The sequence below is a fragment of the Anser cygnoides genome, chromosome 1 (genome assembly GCF_040182565.1).
Source record: "Anser cygnoides isolate HZ-2024a breed goose chromosome 1, Taihu_goose_T2T_genome, whole genome shotgun sequence".
In the NCBI taxonomy this organism is placed as follows: domain Eukaryota; kingdom Metazoa; phylum Chordata; class Aves; order Anseriformes; family Anatidae; genus Anser; species Anser cygnoides.
In genome coordinates this window covers 36,744,377-36,762,119 of record NC_089873.1, presented here as the reverse complement: position 1 = coordinate 36,762,119, position 17,743 = coordinate 36,744,377, and the positions used below count along the sequence as shown (strand labels likewise).

Genomic DNA, 17,743 nt, shown 5'->3' with positions numbered 1-17,743 from the left:
GCCTCTCCTGCACCAGTGGGATGCCTTTTGTAACTGTGGAAGCACTTCCCTTCTTGCTACCGCTCCTTCCCACTCCATATTTTCTGCATTAGGAAGACAGAACACAATATATTTCATGTCCCAAGGCGCTTGCTGACACAAAAGCACCATGGAAGAAGATATCAAGTGCTTATTATGGATCAGAGGCGCTTAATAAGGACCTCTGAGTCCAGATGTCGGAATGCTAACACAAAAGAAGTTACAAACTCTTATAAACATACTAGTCAGGATAGAGCGTGGTTATGGCAATTAAATATGAAACAAAACCAAACATCTCCTTGTTCAAAGGGACTTAAAACTATAAAGAAAGTACATCAGAAAGGAAATGCTACAGCAAAAGCTATTCACAAGAGAAGAATGAGGATTTGTCTCAGGAGGAAGGAATTATACCTATTATAAATGTCACATCAAGTGCAACAGATAACTTCCACAAACAAATACATTCAAGGGAATTCTACAAGGAACTGAATCCTAGGCTAATGCTTTCCAGGTGTAAGATGATAGCCTGAAAACCATAGTAATAGCAAGCCCATACCTATGACAGAATGAGAAGCTCTAACGGGGAGATAACCTTCCCAAAAACTCTCTGCAGAGCTCAGCTGGCCGCTCTGGCCTTCCCTTATCATTATCAGTTTTAAAGGTATGCCACCAACTTCAACTCAGTCAGCCTCCAAGCCATTGGTAGGAGTCATCCAGGCTATGATCTGTCACTTTAACCTTATGGTTGTAGAAAGAGCGGGAGAAGGCTTACACGTCTTCTCTGCCTGCCTTTGCACTGCCAGGGAGTCAAAAAGAGATGGTAGGGGCTCTCTCCTCCTGCTGCCATCATACGCTGAAGAGGGGAGAGTGTTTTCGTCACTGTGCATACAGTGCAATAGGGGAGGAAAGGTGTTGACATATCAGGCTATCTTCATTCCTTCTCCTGACCTTAACAAAGTCAGGCACAGGGGACCCGAGAGCTACAGCGATTCCTGTACGTTTCATTCTCAGAGCTGGCAATCAATTCTCCTTCCTCAGCTTCTCTCACCTACCACGGCTCTATTCTAGTCTCCTGCAGTTAACGCGAGCTTCCAGGTTACAGGTGCTGGTCTGTTACAACTCACAGAGGCAGCCCTTATTAAAACAACACACAATTAACACCCCATTATAAGTCACTGCATAAATTGTGACAGCTATTGCTATGTCTGTGTGGTAGCTGGGGAACTAAGACAGATATGGATAGGAGGACCTGTCTGATGTCCTGCAGCAGGACACGAAAATACAGAATTTGGGAAACGGCCAAGCAGCAGGAAAGGGGTGGCAGCAGATTCCCACCTCCTGCAGCTGTAGGTTTGACCTCGTGCATGCACACCGGTAGGCACAAGTGTGTCATCGACGGTAAAGGGAATCCAGGAGGAGTGACAATTCTGGTACAGAGCGTGTATGCGACACATTTACCCACATACTAGTACTTTTCAAATAGCTCATTTGAGAGCTCTGTTGTGGGTTTGCATACTAATAACTTCCTCCCGCTTCCTAAGGAAAACATTTTGTTCTAGGTGTCAAGAAACCCTTTTCGAGAATTCAAATGTGCAGACATCTGTAGCTAGGATGAAGAGAGGAAATTGTGTGCAGTGCTGCCTTCAGCGTGCAAAACAAACATCTGCGTGGTCACAAGCAGTTAATTGTCCAACTTCAAAAGCAGGAGAGCTCTACAGCTGTCTCCATCTACTCCCAGCAGCTGGGAAAAGAAGAGGAAATAAGTGTTACCGTTGAGAAGAGTGCGAGAGGTTCCATTATAGAAGGCATAATGCTTAAAAACTTTTTTTTTAAAAAAAAAGGAATGATACAACTAGACTACAGTCATGAAAAAATATCTTGAGTATGAAAAGCTGCTGTAAATCGTCTGGCAACATTTCAATTGATTTACATTTGCGGTAGGATTTGCTCATAATTTGTAAGTTTACTCATCTTCAAAAGCTCCAAAATGAAGTTTTAGCTACTTTGTATAATCTTAGTTCCAAGTCTAAGATTCTAATTCTAAAAATTTAAAAAGCGCTTTTGAATAGCAAGAAGTTGTTATATCATTTTTCACTTCCTTATCTGTATATTTTCAATTAGCAGGCTATCTAATACAATATATTGCCATGCAAACACAACCCCATTTTAGAAACCATTATTTTTCAGGAGAACCACAACCTGAGGCTACTCAAAGCTCAGTGGGAACATCTGAGCAACAGACAGAAGCCAGGATAGTTGAAAAGACCTTGGACTACATCTCCTCTTAGAAAATCTGGACGTCGCTAAACAAAACACAGGAACAGACTAATTCAGTCAGAGCTTTTTAAAAGACATTTTCAAAGTACCGTGTTCTGATTTTAAGTCTTATAACTTTTATATTGAATTTTGACCAACTGTGTAAGGATCTTGTTCAATACACTACACAGCAGAACTGCCCGATCTTGCTGCAGTGTGGATAATCCTTTCTACAGATGTTGATATGATGGACATGAATGAGAAAACATCCAGGATTCTGGACTCTTTTGCAATAAAACTAGGATCTGGCTTTGATCTCAATTTTTATAGGCATAAAGCTGAATAAATTCAGTACCTTTTAGCGTTACGTTTACAGCTGCATATGTGACATCCAAATCTATCAGTCTTGTACTTCTTTATGGGCGTATTTGCCTTAACCTGTACCTATGCAGAGCAAGGCGGCACTGCCCTAAATCTTGGCAGTTTGAAAAGAAGAGTCATGTTCACTCCAAATTCTCTTAAGGGAAGGTGTCCTGGATTTCCAGAAAGAGAATTAATCACATAAATAACTTTTACCATTTACAGCCTAGACACAAGGACAAGGAGGTTTACTTATACATTTGATCTCCTGAAAGTAATATTGCTGTTCATCATTCGACTGAGACACTTTTCCCTTCTCCCTCTGCAGAAAAGGTAGAAGGTATTCCACAATTTTGCTTTATCCATAAACGTTGTGAAACACCTGTAAATTCTCTATGATCAAGGCTATTATATGGTGTACTGACAGACATCTTCATGAAAGGGAAAGACAGAGAACATTTTCAACAGCTCAGAAGCATCGTAGTTTTATGGACTTGCAGCGTGTGCAAACTAGATAGACTTTAGCATCTTTTAGCCAACATACTTTTACACACCTAATACATTGTGCGCTGAAAGTGGCAGTGGCAGAAGTGAGACTGCTAACGTGGAGCAAGGATTCTGTTTTACCTAATTACCATCACACAGCACTTTCTAGAAAGCTAGCTAGGAGAAAGTGTTAGAGAAACATATCTAATGAAGAGGCTGGAGAACACCTACTTAACCATCAGTCAGCTGGGAGGAGTTAAACAGCTAACCCTAACAGAAAAGGGGAGATAATAGACTGTACAAGTGCTTTGCTGATATGCTTGAGAGCAGCAGGCTAATGCTTAAGCTTCTATGGGGCTCCGCATGGATGGCGGGTTGGACTATAAACCCTGAGACAAAAAAAAAAAGTTACTCCTTTCCATGACATCTTTTTCTTTGCTTTTGCAATACTCAGTTCACACTGATGAAGTTCCAGAAGCTTTTCACTTCCGCAGCACTAATGTGAGCCTTCTAAACTTAAAATGTCACATCCTGGTTTCTTCTCTAACCGCAGCAGAAGTTTTGGGAGCAGCAAGGCCACCCAGCACTGACTGGTACAGTAAGCAAAAATGTCCTGCCCGCCCAGTGACCCACAAGCAATTATATGGTTGCAAGGAAACGCTGTGGGCTGGGCTCCAGTGGAACATGCCAGTTTTAGACCTTTTTCCAGGAAGTAAACACTATGGAAGACATCTGACAACACTGAGAATCAGAGCCAGGATTTTAATTAAAAGCCTTTGGGCCTTTCACCCCAGAAGAGTCCAAACTCTGCACTATCAGCATTTCGCTAATAGCATTTCCACTGAAGAGTGAGCTGATCCTGTTGGTGGAACAGTGAGATTAATCTGCATGTAAAAACGTAAAATTTATTTTTCAGAGTAAGAAAAGCAGGAAACAGCACAAGCTGAAAGCTGTGCATCAGGAGCGTGGTATCTACTGGTGCGTAACTTATGTTTTACAATAATACGCTTATCAACACTGAAATCTATTTTTATGCTGCTACTCTTGCGGAGAGACTCTAACAGCTACCTTGGAAAGCCAGGGCTCAGCACAGGGGAGAACCAGGCTTTTAATGAACCGACGGGGCAGCCAGAACCCCAACGCCACATTTCCTAGCAACCATTAAATATTCATACGGACTGTTAATATACGGCACCTGGAAGCAACAATCACAGCCCCAATCTAGAGCAAAATTGCCTTTTTTCCAGTCAAGTGAAAATAACGTACAGTCACTGCAACGATAACGGGCCTAATAATTTCCTTAGGCTGCCTCCACTCCCCGTATGGCGGCTGTGCATAATTCATAGGTTGTGCCATATGCTGTCTGCAGCAAGTGTCCCTGCAAGTCTCCGTGGTTCTGCTCAGAGGCACGTCTTCGAAAATTACATTGTGATATATCTGACATTTTAAGAAACAACCAGGGAAAACAAGTCAGTGACACGTAATCTGCTCAAAGTTTACCACTTAGGCATTTGTCGAGCACCCGAGCGATTAACTCACTGGAGTACACCGGGCTTTCGGCGCGCGCAAGCTGCTGCTGCTGGCGTCTGTTTCAAAGGCAAGAAAGAGTTCAGCTGGCTCTCAAAACCAGGACTCGCTCCAGCAGCTCCTTACACACATGGGCGGACGCTGCCGACGTCCCAGAGCCTGAGCACACCAGCTAGGATTCCTCATTTGAGCAAAGGATGGCAGGAGCAGGCTTTACGGTGGTAGCAGCCCCCCCAAAACCCCTCAAGTCTCCTGTTTCCTGAGAGACCTCTCAGCTCGGATGCCTTTTGTTCGGTGCCTCCCAGCTGGCCTCCCTACAGCATCTCTACCAATTTTTAGGTGAGCGGGGTTAAAAAGATAAGCAGCTGTGGGGCGAATACTGGAGGATCGGTCAAAATAACAGGATGACGAACAACAGGCTCTCCCTAGAGAGCAGCATTGTTCGGAGAGGGGAAGCAAACGGGGAAGAGTAGAGGCAAGGACAGAGGAAAGGAAAAAATAAAAGCGGAAGTGATGAAACCTGTTTGCCTCTGCCTCCTGCCTTCGGAGACTTCTGACGGCTAGCAAACGATGAGCTAACCAGCACAGCCCTCAGCTGGGAGAGTAATAAAACCTCCAGATGGCTAAGCGCGTTTTAAAAACTGGCAGGAGCATCCTGCCTTGCAGACTGCTGACCCTCTGACCAACTTGGCTGAAATCTGCCCGCAGGTTCAAAAGGTGCCGGAGGGAGGAGGGCAGGCAGCCAGGTGGACGGGCAGCGGGGGCTCGCGGTGCTTGCTTCCGTAGGAAAGCAGGTTGGAAATCTGAAGGACGGAGCAATACAAAGAAGCACGTTCCTCTAACACCGAGAGAAAACGAATTGTCTTCTGAGGCTTTTAAGAGGGAAGTGGGAGCTGGCTGGAAAAGAGAAGCAAACGGGAATGGAAACAGCCGTGTAGTTTTGTCTATTTAGGAGCTCACGATTTTAAGACAGCTCCTCAAAGTATCAACTGTGCTAGTAAAATCCCAATATGCTGAGGAAGTCAGAAAAGCAAGCATGAAATTAAACTCTGAAGCGATGCACATCTTCTAAACCATAATTTATTTCTCATGCTCATTAGCAGCAGCGTCGCCAAAACCTCCTGGCAGTTACCACAACAAAAAGTTTCATGCATAACATAAAAATGTCTTCCACAGCCACGGCCCTGTGAAGAGTCACACATTTCCAACACAAATAACACAAGCAGCCATATCAGAAGCTGCGGGATGACCGGCGCTTACAGCTAAGCACACGCTCGCTCTTCAGAAAGCCAGTGACTCCAAAAAAACTCCCCAAAAACGCAGAAGTCTGCTCGCCCAAAAATCCAGTGCAAGGAGGGGGTGCTCAGGCTGCACCCAGAGATGGTTTTCTAACAGGACCGTGTGTCAGTTTGATGCAACAAGACATCCAAGTGCCTCAATGCTTTTTGTATAAAATGTGGCATAGACAAAACAAGACTAAATAAAACAATAATGCTTTCTTTCCTCAAAAAAATACCTTTAGGAACAGGAAATGTTTCCGTGTGTTGGGATTCAGTTACGCTTAGAAGTCTCTCAGCTTTCATGTATACACAAACACATGTGAGATCCAAGGTAAATGGGTCAGCGACACAAGACTTGCACAAGACACCACTGACGGGTCAGTACAAACCCAGTGCACAACGTCTTCAGTTCTTCAATTTCTTCATTTCAGGGATGGCTACAGGTCTTGCCTGTCTGTGTGGCTTTGGTGCCTTTTTTTTTTTTTAACAAAACTATGAATTATTCATTAGATCAGAAGTTTTAAGTTCAGAAAACAATGAAAACTAAAGTCAGGGCAAACATACGGGAATGCAAAGGTCACTGTTCACCTAAGATCCAGTTTTACATAAATGAAACCGATGCAAGGTCTACTGCTGCCTGCTGAACAAGGCATCAGCTCCTCACTTGAGGTTCTTCACCTTCAAGCCTTGTAGAGACAAAAGTTTAATTTTATAAGGACTAACAGCACCCAGAACTAGGTCCTGCCTCTGGTCATCAGCACTACAATTGTCCATACCTTCCTTTTGCTAGACAAAAACCAACAAGAAATGAGATTCAGGATCAGAGATGTGAATGCGACAGCTATTTTCAACCAACAGTATGCTCTCTTTGAAACTTGCTAAAGAACAGAATACCCTTATGCTTGAACATTCACTCCGTAATAAATACAAGTTAAACTGTTAAAATCTGTCATCGCTCATCAGCAACTGGAAAAAAAAATCACTGTCTGTATGATTTGTATGACAGTCCTATTCCTGTGGTTACCATCTCAAGAATGAGGAAGTGGCATAGCCACAGACACCTCTGGGACAACTGCTGAATAAAATTAGAGATATTAAAACCAGAAAAGGAAACAGACTCAAATGGCTTCTAGACGTCACTGTGATTTTCACCAGGTAGGGGCTGATACTGCACAGCAAATGCCTAATACATTTCTAAAGCTTCAGATATAATAAAGCATGGTGTTAGGTAACAGCACTGGAGTTCCAAATCCTCCTGTTGCAGTGGACCACACGGATTTTAATAGGGGAAGGGGCTCATTTGTGTAGGTCCCTCCCAGCTGCTGTTTTTCCTGAGTGTCCTGCAATTACAGGCTGGGTGTACGTTTGGATGGAAACGTGCTCCTCGTCCCCATCTTTCCTGAGAAAGGTTCCCTTCCCTTCTTTACCATCAGGCCAAATAATAAACGGCAATCAAGCACAAAGGCTGTTTTCATTTCTGTTACACAATGGAGGAAGAGCTGGTTGCTTTCTTCATAAATTAATCCGACCTGCACTATGCTCCTGGCTTCACTCTGAGAAAATGGGTAGATGAGGATACACCACGGCAAAGCGATGAAGTTGATGTGGGACGTCTGTTACGCAGTGCCACACTCCAGCTTGATAGCTCATTTATTAAATGAGAGGCATGGAGAAATGGGGCTTATTGGTGCAGATCAGCAAGAAGCTTTTCTAGAGGATGTTAACCAAGAAGCTTGATGTCAAGGGCATCCCCTGGAGGATTACTGCTTTGTAACGGGACAGAAGGTCTTGCCTAGGTCTGTCAACTGGAAAAAACTGATAGCTCACCTGAATTATCAGTGCCCCCTCTACAGAATGCCTTCCATGGGAGTACACTGATACCTACAGTATCCTGCTGCTATTTTTTTCAAATGAGATTCCTGAATATCTTTTAATAGTTTAACTCTTGCTACACTAAAGGACTACAAACCCTTTTCTTTCAAAGCAGGTCTGGAGTGCAAAGGATTTGATGGGATATTTCTGTTCAAGGTTAATGCTCTTCAGTATCAAGTATATATTTAAATGAGCAAGAAAGCTAAATGTATTAAGTTTATTTCCACAGCACAAAAAAAAAAAGAAGTTTCCTGTCATCTTTGCTTTTTCGAAGACATGCATGGCATAATAATTGAGGTAGATAAAATTGGTCTATTCCTTAAGCATAAAAGCTCCTAGAAAACCTAGCTGAGATGGAACCCCACTGTGCTGAATGCTGTTTAAATACAGAATAAGAAACTACACTCTCCCAAAGTTTACCCTCAGGAGAACGAAAAGTACCAGCCCTGCTTTATGCTGTGGAAGGAGACCTAAAGGAAACCGAGACCTGTTCGAGCCATGCAGGAAAGCTGAGAAAGCAACCCAGATCTGCAGAGATCTGAAACAACGGACATAGTCACAACGCGCTGTCTGCCTCCGGCCGTGGTCAGGATCACACTGAGGTCTACCCCCAGTGCTCAGTAATGCTCACAAAGTATGATCCTCTTCATCCTTTTTGCCCCTGTATTGCTACCTCCCCCCCTTTTTTTCATTGTTGTCCACTCAATATTTGTCATTTCAGAGTCACCAGTGGCATGACTCAAACTGCCTGCATGCCTCATTAAATTCTTCCCTACTTACCACTGACATTATCGTACATTTCACTGGGATTTTGTCATGCTCTGCTCCAGCTGCAAGTGCTCAAGTGTCTGTTCTGTGTCTCGTTTTAATGGCTACTGATGTCCTGCTCATTGGAGCTGATGGAAGCAGTCTGCCCTTAGAGGTAGGTCTTTAGAAAATGCCAATAGGTGCCCAGAGATTGCTTTTTCCTTTTCTGAAGATGTAAGAACCACATATTTTGCAAAGTAAATCCACATTGTGTTATTTGATTATTTCCATCGCCACTTATTAGCAATGCCATGATAGGGTAATACTCTGCCCATATTCTGCCCCTGGAGTAATGCATCTATGTATCAGCCATGATTCAAAACATGGATGGTATAAACTCTGGCAGAAATGGATGTGATAAGTAAAACTATAAATCCAACGAAAGCTGCTGGACATTGCAAACACAAGCAAGTTGTTGATGCTCCGTAACTGGGCATTAACACAAGAGTTAGTGTATGTCTTAATGACAAAACTCAACAGGGCTGTGGGAAGAGCACAGGTGGAAGCAACACAAGGGGTACGCAGATAAAAACATTAAAGTGTACTCCTGAAGCACAGTGGGACAAGCTGTTGTCTTCAAGGAATTTATTTCCTGTCACCAGCGAGGTGCAAACCTTGCTTTGCAGGAGCCAGCACGACCTGACCACAGACTTATGAGGCAGGATGAACAGCACCTTTGCTACAAAGGCAGGGTGAGCTGCCAGGGCTTCCCCAGAGAGTCGGCGCTCACAGAAACAAGGCAGCAAGGGGGGAAGCTCCAGCGAAGGATCTGAGCTCATTCAGTGCTGGCTAAGCATTTTGTAAGCATACACTGCATTCAAACCATTCTACTGCTTTTATAAGCGAAGGCTTATTTTTGCATGGGTTTTGTTCTAAATCCAGTGAGCCCTTGCTCCAAAAAGAACAAAATCACACAGTCTAGGGAATAAATTAGGCCTGGCGAGTAAACCACAATCTATATTTGGAGGACTGAGACTCAGGGTACCGCCTAAGAGTGGGGGAGTTGCGGGCTCCCGCGCGGAGCTGGGCGGGCTCCAGCTCTCCAGCTGGGGCTGGGGATCCCAGCAATGCACCGAGGGGCACAGCAAGGTTTTTAGGGACACTCATTGTGTGACAGTCACTGCACTCTAAAATATCTGAGGCAAGAAAAATCAGCACAAAACCTGAAGTCTGCTATAAATATGCGCAGATGTAAGCTGACTAGCAAGCTCTCAGAGTAGGCCCATGTGAAGAAAAGCACTTGAGATACAGCTCGTAAATCCCAGCAAAAGCAATTTTCCCAATCCGGCACCATCCCTACTGTCACCAGAATTTGGAACATATAAATCATCTATGTAATTAATTAATTTATAATGTTTATAAATGACTCAGTAAGGTGACACTGCCAGTCCACTCCTTTTTCAATTCAGAATTACTTTGTTTTCCCTACTAAGAATCAAGGCAGTAAAGAATCAAATACCTAAAAGGCAAAGTGAACGAACCAAACCAGCTCTTTCCATCTTGAAACTCACTGAATCTTATAACCCTGGCAAAAAACAAACAAACAAAAAAACCCCGATGGCTTACAAGCACATTACTGAAATGAAAGATTTATTTTCCTATGTTCTGTGAGAAGCCTGTCATCTCACAGAAGAAGTTCCACCACCACAATTAGAAAAATAAAAAAATGTCTCTTAAGTCACAGGTATTTCCTCCTATTCTTATCTGCAAACACTATATTCTTATGCAACTCAGCATGTTTTCTGCAAGCATTGTGTTATGAAGCTAAAATATGAAATGGTACAGGATGTATTTCTCAGCGTACACAATTATATTTATATGCCTAAAATGAGCAGGGATACCACTAATTACACAGATTCACAGATTCACAGATTTCTCTAGGTTGGAAGAGACCTCAAGATCATCGAGTCCAACCTCCGACCTAACACTAAGTACTCCACTAAACCATATCCCTAAGCTCTACATCTAAAGACATAGGTATTTACAGATGTTGCATAAAATGATATTTCCTACTCTCGTGTTTTGCAATTCTTCTATGAATATCCAAGTCAAATGAAACAAACAACAAACAATCCTCTCATCCAAACCCCAAAGCCCTGCCAAATCATTGAAAAGATATTGAAAATGTAGGTGGTTTTTTTCCTTCTGTTTTACATAAATCAAAATTTACGGTCAAATTAATTAATTAAACTTGAATTAAGGTGGTGTGTATGCAAGAGCATCATTAACTCAGTGAAAAGTTTCGGTACAACAGCCTTGTTCTAACCTGAAACTAAGATTAGCACACAGGCAGCTAGGGATGTCACGTAACCCTACAAGGATAGCGCCAGTAGCACCTGAAAGCCAATAAATTATGAGTTTTAAGGCAAAAATTAAAACATTAGAGATAGTTTGCCAAGTCAGAACTAAGAGAAGCCCTGTAAACAATGACATCTCTGAACTATCCTGAATTTTTTGTATACTATCAAAGATGAAAGCTGTGTCAGTACAAGCATGCGGTGCAGTAGAAAATGCCATACATACACCACCCCTTGGAATATTCTTTGCAACAGTAGACACTGCTGGGTGTATTTCTTAAACAGGTACTTCCTTCTCTTTAGTATTACATGTAATCCTGACATTGGGCAAATGATAAATCTGATCTGGTCCATTTTATAAGAAATTTTCCATGTTCTGCTTTCCTTTGTGGTTTTATTCTCACGACAAGCGTCATCCCAGGCAAGGCAAATCTCTTCCAGCCCTCCAGGAGCAGAGCGTGGGCAGTCACCTTCTCCTGCACAGACTTTCCCCTGTGAAACACCTGCCAGCTCTTCTGGGCATGCATGGGGGGACCAGGAAGGCAGCAGCAGACATCATTAAAGGCTGGACTAGCTGATCTTAGAGGTCTTTTCCAACCTGAAAAACTCTATGGTTCTATGACCAATCAACATTCAAAAACAGCCTACAGTCTCACAGCTTGCTAACAGGTGAACAGAACCACAGAATCACAGAATGGTTTGGGTTGGAAGGGCCCTTAAAGCCCACCCAGCTCCAGCCCCCTGCCATGGGCAGGGACACCTCCCACCAGACCAGGCTGCCCAAAGCCCCATCCAGCCTGGCCTTGAGCACCTCCAGGGAGGGGGTATCCACAGCTGCTCTGGGCAGCCTGTGCCAGGGCCTCACCACCCTCTGAGGGAAGAATTTCCTCCTTATATCATATCTAAATCTCCTCTCTTCTGTTTTAAAGCCATTACTCCTTGTCCTATCACTACACCCCCTGACACAGAGTCCCTCCCCAGCTGTCCTGCAGGCCCCCTTCAGGCACTGGAAGGCCGCTGTAAGGTCTCCCTGGAGCCTTCTCTTCTCCAGGCTGAACAACCCCAGCTCCCTCAGCCTGTCCCCATAGGAGATGTGCTCCAGCCCTCTGAGCATCCTTGTGGCCCTCCTCTGGACTCGCTCTAACAGGTCCATGTTGTCTTTGTGGTGGAGGCCCCAGAGCTGAACACAGCCCCCAGGTGGGGTGCTCCATGAGAGCAGAGCAGAGGGGGACAAGGGACAATCCCCTCCCTCGCCCTGCTGGCCACGCTGCTTTTGGTGCAGCCCAGGACACGGCTGGCTTTCTGGGCTTCAAGAGCACATTGCCAGCCCATGCTGAGCTTTTCATCAACCAACACTCCCAAGTCTTTCTCCTCAACGCTGCTCTCAATGAATAGGTCACCTTGAAGAAACTCAAAAATAGCTGTCACCATAGTAAGAACTGATTTATTGCAGTGTTCAAAGACCTCCCTGCCCCAGAGCAAACCCCAGTGACCTCTGCCCGCTTGTGCTATGCGGAGCTTACCAGCCCCAGAGCAGTGAAGCCAGCTACAACACCGACAGCCGCTGTCTCTCCACGCTGGGCGGTTTCATCAATACCAGCCCGACCTACCCATCGAGGCCGCAGCCCGACGAGCATCCTTTGCAAACGTTACATAAGAATGAGCTGCTGGCTGTGCCGCTGCCTTTCTGTTTATCCACGCAAATTAAAAAGTGTTGTCATGCGTAAGGTAGTCGATAGCAGGAAACAGCTATCCCCACTTCTTATCCCACATGGCCTATTTATTGCTCTCAATTTAAAAAGCAACAATACAAAGGCCACAAACCAGAAGATATGTCAGAAAACTGGAGGGTGGTGACTGGTGTGAGAACAAGCCAGAGCGTGACCTCCATCAACGCACATTTCTCATAACCCAAGTAAAGAATTGGCAAAAGCTGCAGATACCTCTCAAGCCAACAATGTACATAAAGACCTATTGTAACGCAATAGAGTGAAGTCCTGGACACAGCAGGGTAAACTTGAAAGAAAGGAGGCAACTAAGAGGTATGAAGAAGCAGATGCAAAGGTTCTCTCTTTCAATAAGAGAATAAAAAAATAAAAGCAACAGGAAAAACTCTGACTGCCACTAGAGATGTCATACCCCCTTATTTAAGTGTTTCTAGAGAAACGGGACATTTGTATCCAGCAGTCACCCTTGGCAAGTCAGGAAAAAATTGTCCCAGAATTTGCCAACTATACCTACCGAATTTCCCATACGCTTTTTCACTTAATATTAGCAGGAGCATTGTGAAATACTTCCTCCCAATTTACAAGCTAAGAATAAAACAAACACAAACAACACATCCTTTGGCGTATCACCAAGCTTTGCATCTACCAGCTATGCTTCATGGTGCCCAAAACAGAAATTTGTCAAGATGCAGATGTTACCTACAAATTCCATATTGAATTCCAAACAACAACAAAAAAGAGGCAGCACCTGCATGAGGTGGCCATTAATACATCAAGAAAGTAAAGAAGCTGCGAGCTGTTAAGACTGTGGACTCCTCGTGCCTACTATGCAGTACGTGTGTCTATCACAACTATTTTTCACAGCCAGTTAGTATCCTGACAGCTTACTCTGAGGTTTGATATAATTACGATGCCAGCCTCATTCTAGCCTTACATAATACTGTCTGTTTAACTTTTTTTTTGTGCAATAAGGAATTAACTTATTCTAAAGCAATTCCGTCTTCCTCGCCTTCCCTGCAGCCCTTCAAAGCTACGGTGTAGTTCAGCCATTTAAAAAAACATTGAAACGTGGGGGGAAAGTGACTGCTAGGTCCCCAAACCTGTTAGTCGAGACAGAATGTCTCTTGGTGCTCTCGTCTGACCTCGGGATTTTTCAGGATTTCACTGGTCTCCCTGGTGATAGTTGCTACGAGCACTTTCAGCGTATGTCATGAGAAACACTGACAAAGACATTTTCAGTCTTAACACAGTCCTTCTAATCTTAGCCGTATTAACTTTTATCAGTGCTGTTACCTCTATAAAACACTGTAAAATTCTTCTCACTCATTTTTATTCCCTTGGGAACCCAAGTCTGAGCCATGGACAGGGTTTGCCTTTGCCTGCCACAAGGAACCACTGTACGGCCTTCCGAGACAAGAAGACACGTCCAAAACTTGTTCTCCAAGGAATGAGCTTGGGAAGCAAGCAGCAGGGGCTTCACCCAGCTCCAGGTAAAGGCTCATCTTTTTAAAAGGCTCAGACACATCAGGTGTGATGCAAACTAAATTAAAGCCATGGGCTACGCTCATCAACTTCAAATATCAGGGCCTAAGACTTTTATTGTCATATGCCTCTGAACACGTTGAGTTCCACTGTTTGAAAGGCAACAGTAGGACTTCATATTTGATTCTCTTCTCTTTCTGTTAATTTGAAAATACTAATACATTGTATATTTTAAACCATATAAACCTCCAGCCAACAGATGTTTCTTCATAAACCTTAGCAGGTACAACCATCTCATTTAACGTGTGCTCCATATTATCAGTGCAGTATGTCCTGGTGTCGATGCAGCACCTACCAAAATGCATTAGGTACTGCAGTGTGTCTGCTTACGCGTGCTGTGTTTTGAGAAGTTAAAACTATTTGAATAGATGTTACCAAACATCATAGCAAAATATAGCAACTCCTCCTGTCTTTTTGCGTTGTTCTGTTTTCTGGCTACTCCAAGGGAAGTTCGAATTTAATATCTGAGAAGTTCACAAAGGAAATCAGCATTTACCTGTGCACTAATTTTCTGTTTCTTGGTCTGGTAGGCAAGTAAAATTGGTTATTACAATAAGGCAATGATTCCAACCAAATCAAAATGGGTTCTTATTCTGGTTTCTGTTTTTCTGAGAAACTTTGCAAGTCCTATCAGAAGCATAAGTGATTTAAATAAATGAAGTGAAACAATCAGCTCTTCCTGAAGACACAATAAACACAGAGCTCTGAAAATGTGAGAAGATTTTACATTATATCATCACAGTTTCTTAAGATGCAAGGAGGAGAAAACATCTAGTGTTGTTTTAAATCTTTACTATATCCTATAACATCAGAAACAGACACAATTTTGAATACACTAAAAAAGGACTTTCAGCGGGCTTGGAAGACATGGTTGAGGACATCACTTTCAGAAAACACTAGGGTACTATTCCTCTGGTAGCAGCAGAAATACATCCAGATGTGTTAAACATCTGCTTAAAAGCTTTCTGTCAAAACCAAATTTTATATCAAATGGCAAAGCTCTCGATTTTCCTCCAAAAGATTGTTTTACACACACACGATTTTGATATTTTGTTGGAAGAAAGCCTGAAAGAACAAAACACTTTAAGCTGGATCTGGATTCCAAATGGAACTGTAATTCTAAGAGAGATGTAATTCAAGCATTTTATACTTTCCACTACCATTTAATTGCCAAGTTCAGCTGGACTACACTCCCTTAAAAAGGAAGGGAAGAAATCCTATAATTAGAAGACTCTTCTAATAGAGGACTTTTGAGGCAAAAGACATCCGTATTACAACTCCCACATGAAAATGAAACGGCAACTTGATTTTTTTTCCCCCACTTTTAATGACTGTCCAAAATACAAAGGGAGATACCAATGTTATCCTCAACTACTTAGCAGGAAGGCACAGAGAAGAGAGACCACACTGTTCTCAGAAGCGTACAGTGACAGGATGAGAGGCAGTAGAGACACAAATGGCGAGACAGGAACTTCTGATTAGCTGTAAGGAAAAAGTTTTCTCCACGATCAAACATGGAAATAGGTTTCCTTGAGAGGCTGTGAAATCGCCAGCCTTAGAAAGACGCAAAATTCAAGTGGAAATAGCCCTGGGCAACCTGATCAAATGGACTGCTTTGAGCAGGTTAGACTAGATGGCCCCCAGAGGTGCCTCCCAACTTGAATTACCCTATGATTCTACAGAGGCACTGGAAAGATAACCTGCATGTTCACCAGCAATGAGAATTTGCATATTCTTATTCATGTATACCTGATTTTCAATAAATACTTTTGCTACAATGTTGTGGTTAAAGAAAAGTTAACTGGGCTGAATTCTTCCTTCGTTCCTTCGAGACAGTCCCCTAGACAATTAAGGATTGTTCAAATGAACAAAACTCGTATGCTAAACTCACTTAGAAAGAAGAATAATCATTCTCAAAAATGCTTGATATTGTTGTGCCCACAATTTACTTGGATCAGGAAAACATCTAGACCTCCCTTAGAGAATATCCTGAGTTCAATAAAAGTGGTGATCGTTAACTATGACTATTTGACATCCACCAGGCTTGATTAAAAGCTCTGTCAAACATTTTTAATATGACAAGGTCAATGGTCACTGAACCATACTGTTGCATTCATTATATCTCTCCCAAACTAGAGATCATCATGTTTCATGCAGAACACTTCCAGCAAAGGATAATAATTGGTCTAATCCCTTCCTAATCGTATGCATACTTTGTCCTCACAATTTCCAGGAAAAACACGCTTCAGTGCTTCACCACTTCAGTCATTCCTAGTCATCTGCTCCATGACATTCATTATTTTGCCAACTTCAGCTGCACACAACTTCCCCTTCCCCTCCCCAGTCATTTCTTTCCAGGCTATTTGGAATGATCTTTGCACCGAAGAGCTTGCATGCTTCTGCTCGTCTTCTATACTCTTTTAGTTACACTACCCTGAGACAGAGCGACCACAATGGTTTACAGCATACAAGATGTTCTGCACCATGGATTTATATAGCAGCCTCTTTCCGATACGTAGCACGCTTTGAACACTTAAAGCGACCACATTAAACCACAGCCATGATTTAGTAGTTTGATCCATGGTTTAATTCATAGGCTATTATGTATTTTACCCCTTCAGCTGCTCCTTTTAATATGCCTTTGATTGTTTCCTCGTTTTTATCTACTTCCGTTCTGAAGCATTATAGTGGGAAGTATAGGGTGGGGTTTTTTTTGGAAGCTTTTTCATTTTTAATAAGAAAAATGAATTCAATGTAAAAACATTACATTGACTATAACAATTCTTCAGCAGAGAAATTGTGAATGAAGCCCCAGAACAGTGTCAGAACCTTTCTTGTGTCTTCTCCAAGAAAGTCATCTGTACTTGACCACTATTTCCATGCCATACCTTTTGTGACTTCTCCCTTGTATGTACAGAAGAAACTGGAGTCTCTGGTCGTTATTATTCTCTACCACGGCAGCAATCCTCATTTCCTTTTATGTTCAACATCATTAACACCACCCTGTGAAACTGATGATTCCCAGGATCATTTCTATGCATATACTGAATTTCTATCGATACGGACTGAGTCACTTGTTGATACCTCTGGCTTATTAATGCTATCCAGTTTCACTTTCTTCAAGCACAAAGCCATTATCTTAATGGCATAACCTACTCTTGTTCTGACATAAAGACCAGTATTTCACAAGGAAACATCCTAACTAATTAAAAGTATTCTAATTAATATCCAGACACTCCAATACATCTGTATTAGCTTACACAGTTTTGACATTTGTAAAGAAACACTTATAAATTTGGTCTTGGTTTTATTATCTATTTTTATGTGCTCTGTTTAAATGAGACTGTTAGTTGGAAGCAACCTTTGCAGTTTGTCCCTTGATACAAACAAATAACACTTCTACCTTTACTTCCCAGATTTTTTTTTAATACTTTTTACCCCAGAAGAGACATATCCTAAAGTGCACCTTCACCTGCACTCATCTAATTTTTCCAAGTCTTTAGGCTGGGAGAGAACCGAGTAGAGAAGCAAGAGCTCTTTGCTCCAACACAGTATCATGCAAATGCAGTTC

The 17,743-nt window shown here is 42.7% G+C and overlaps 1 protein-coding gene across 3 annotated transcripts in view; it reads right to left on the bottom strand.

The window, feature by feature from the left end:
* Positions 1-17,743, bottom strand: part of SRGAP1 (SLIT-ROBO Rho GTPase activating protein 1) — a 151,509-nt gene that overhangs the window by 97,996 nt on the left and 35,770 nt on the right. The gene's annotated exons all lie outside the window — the stretch shown is intronic.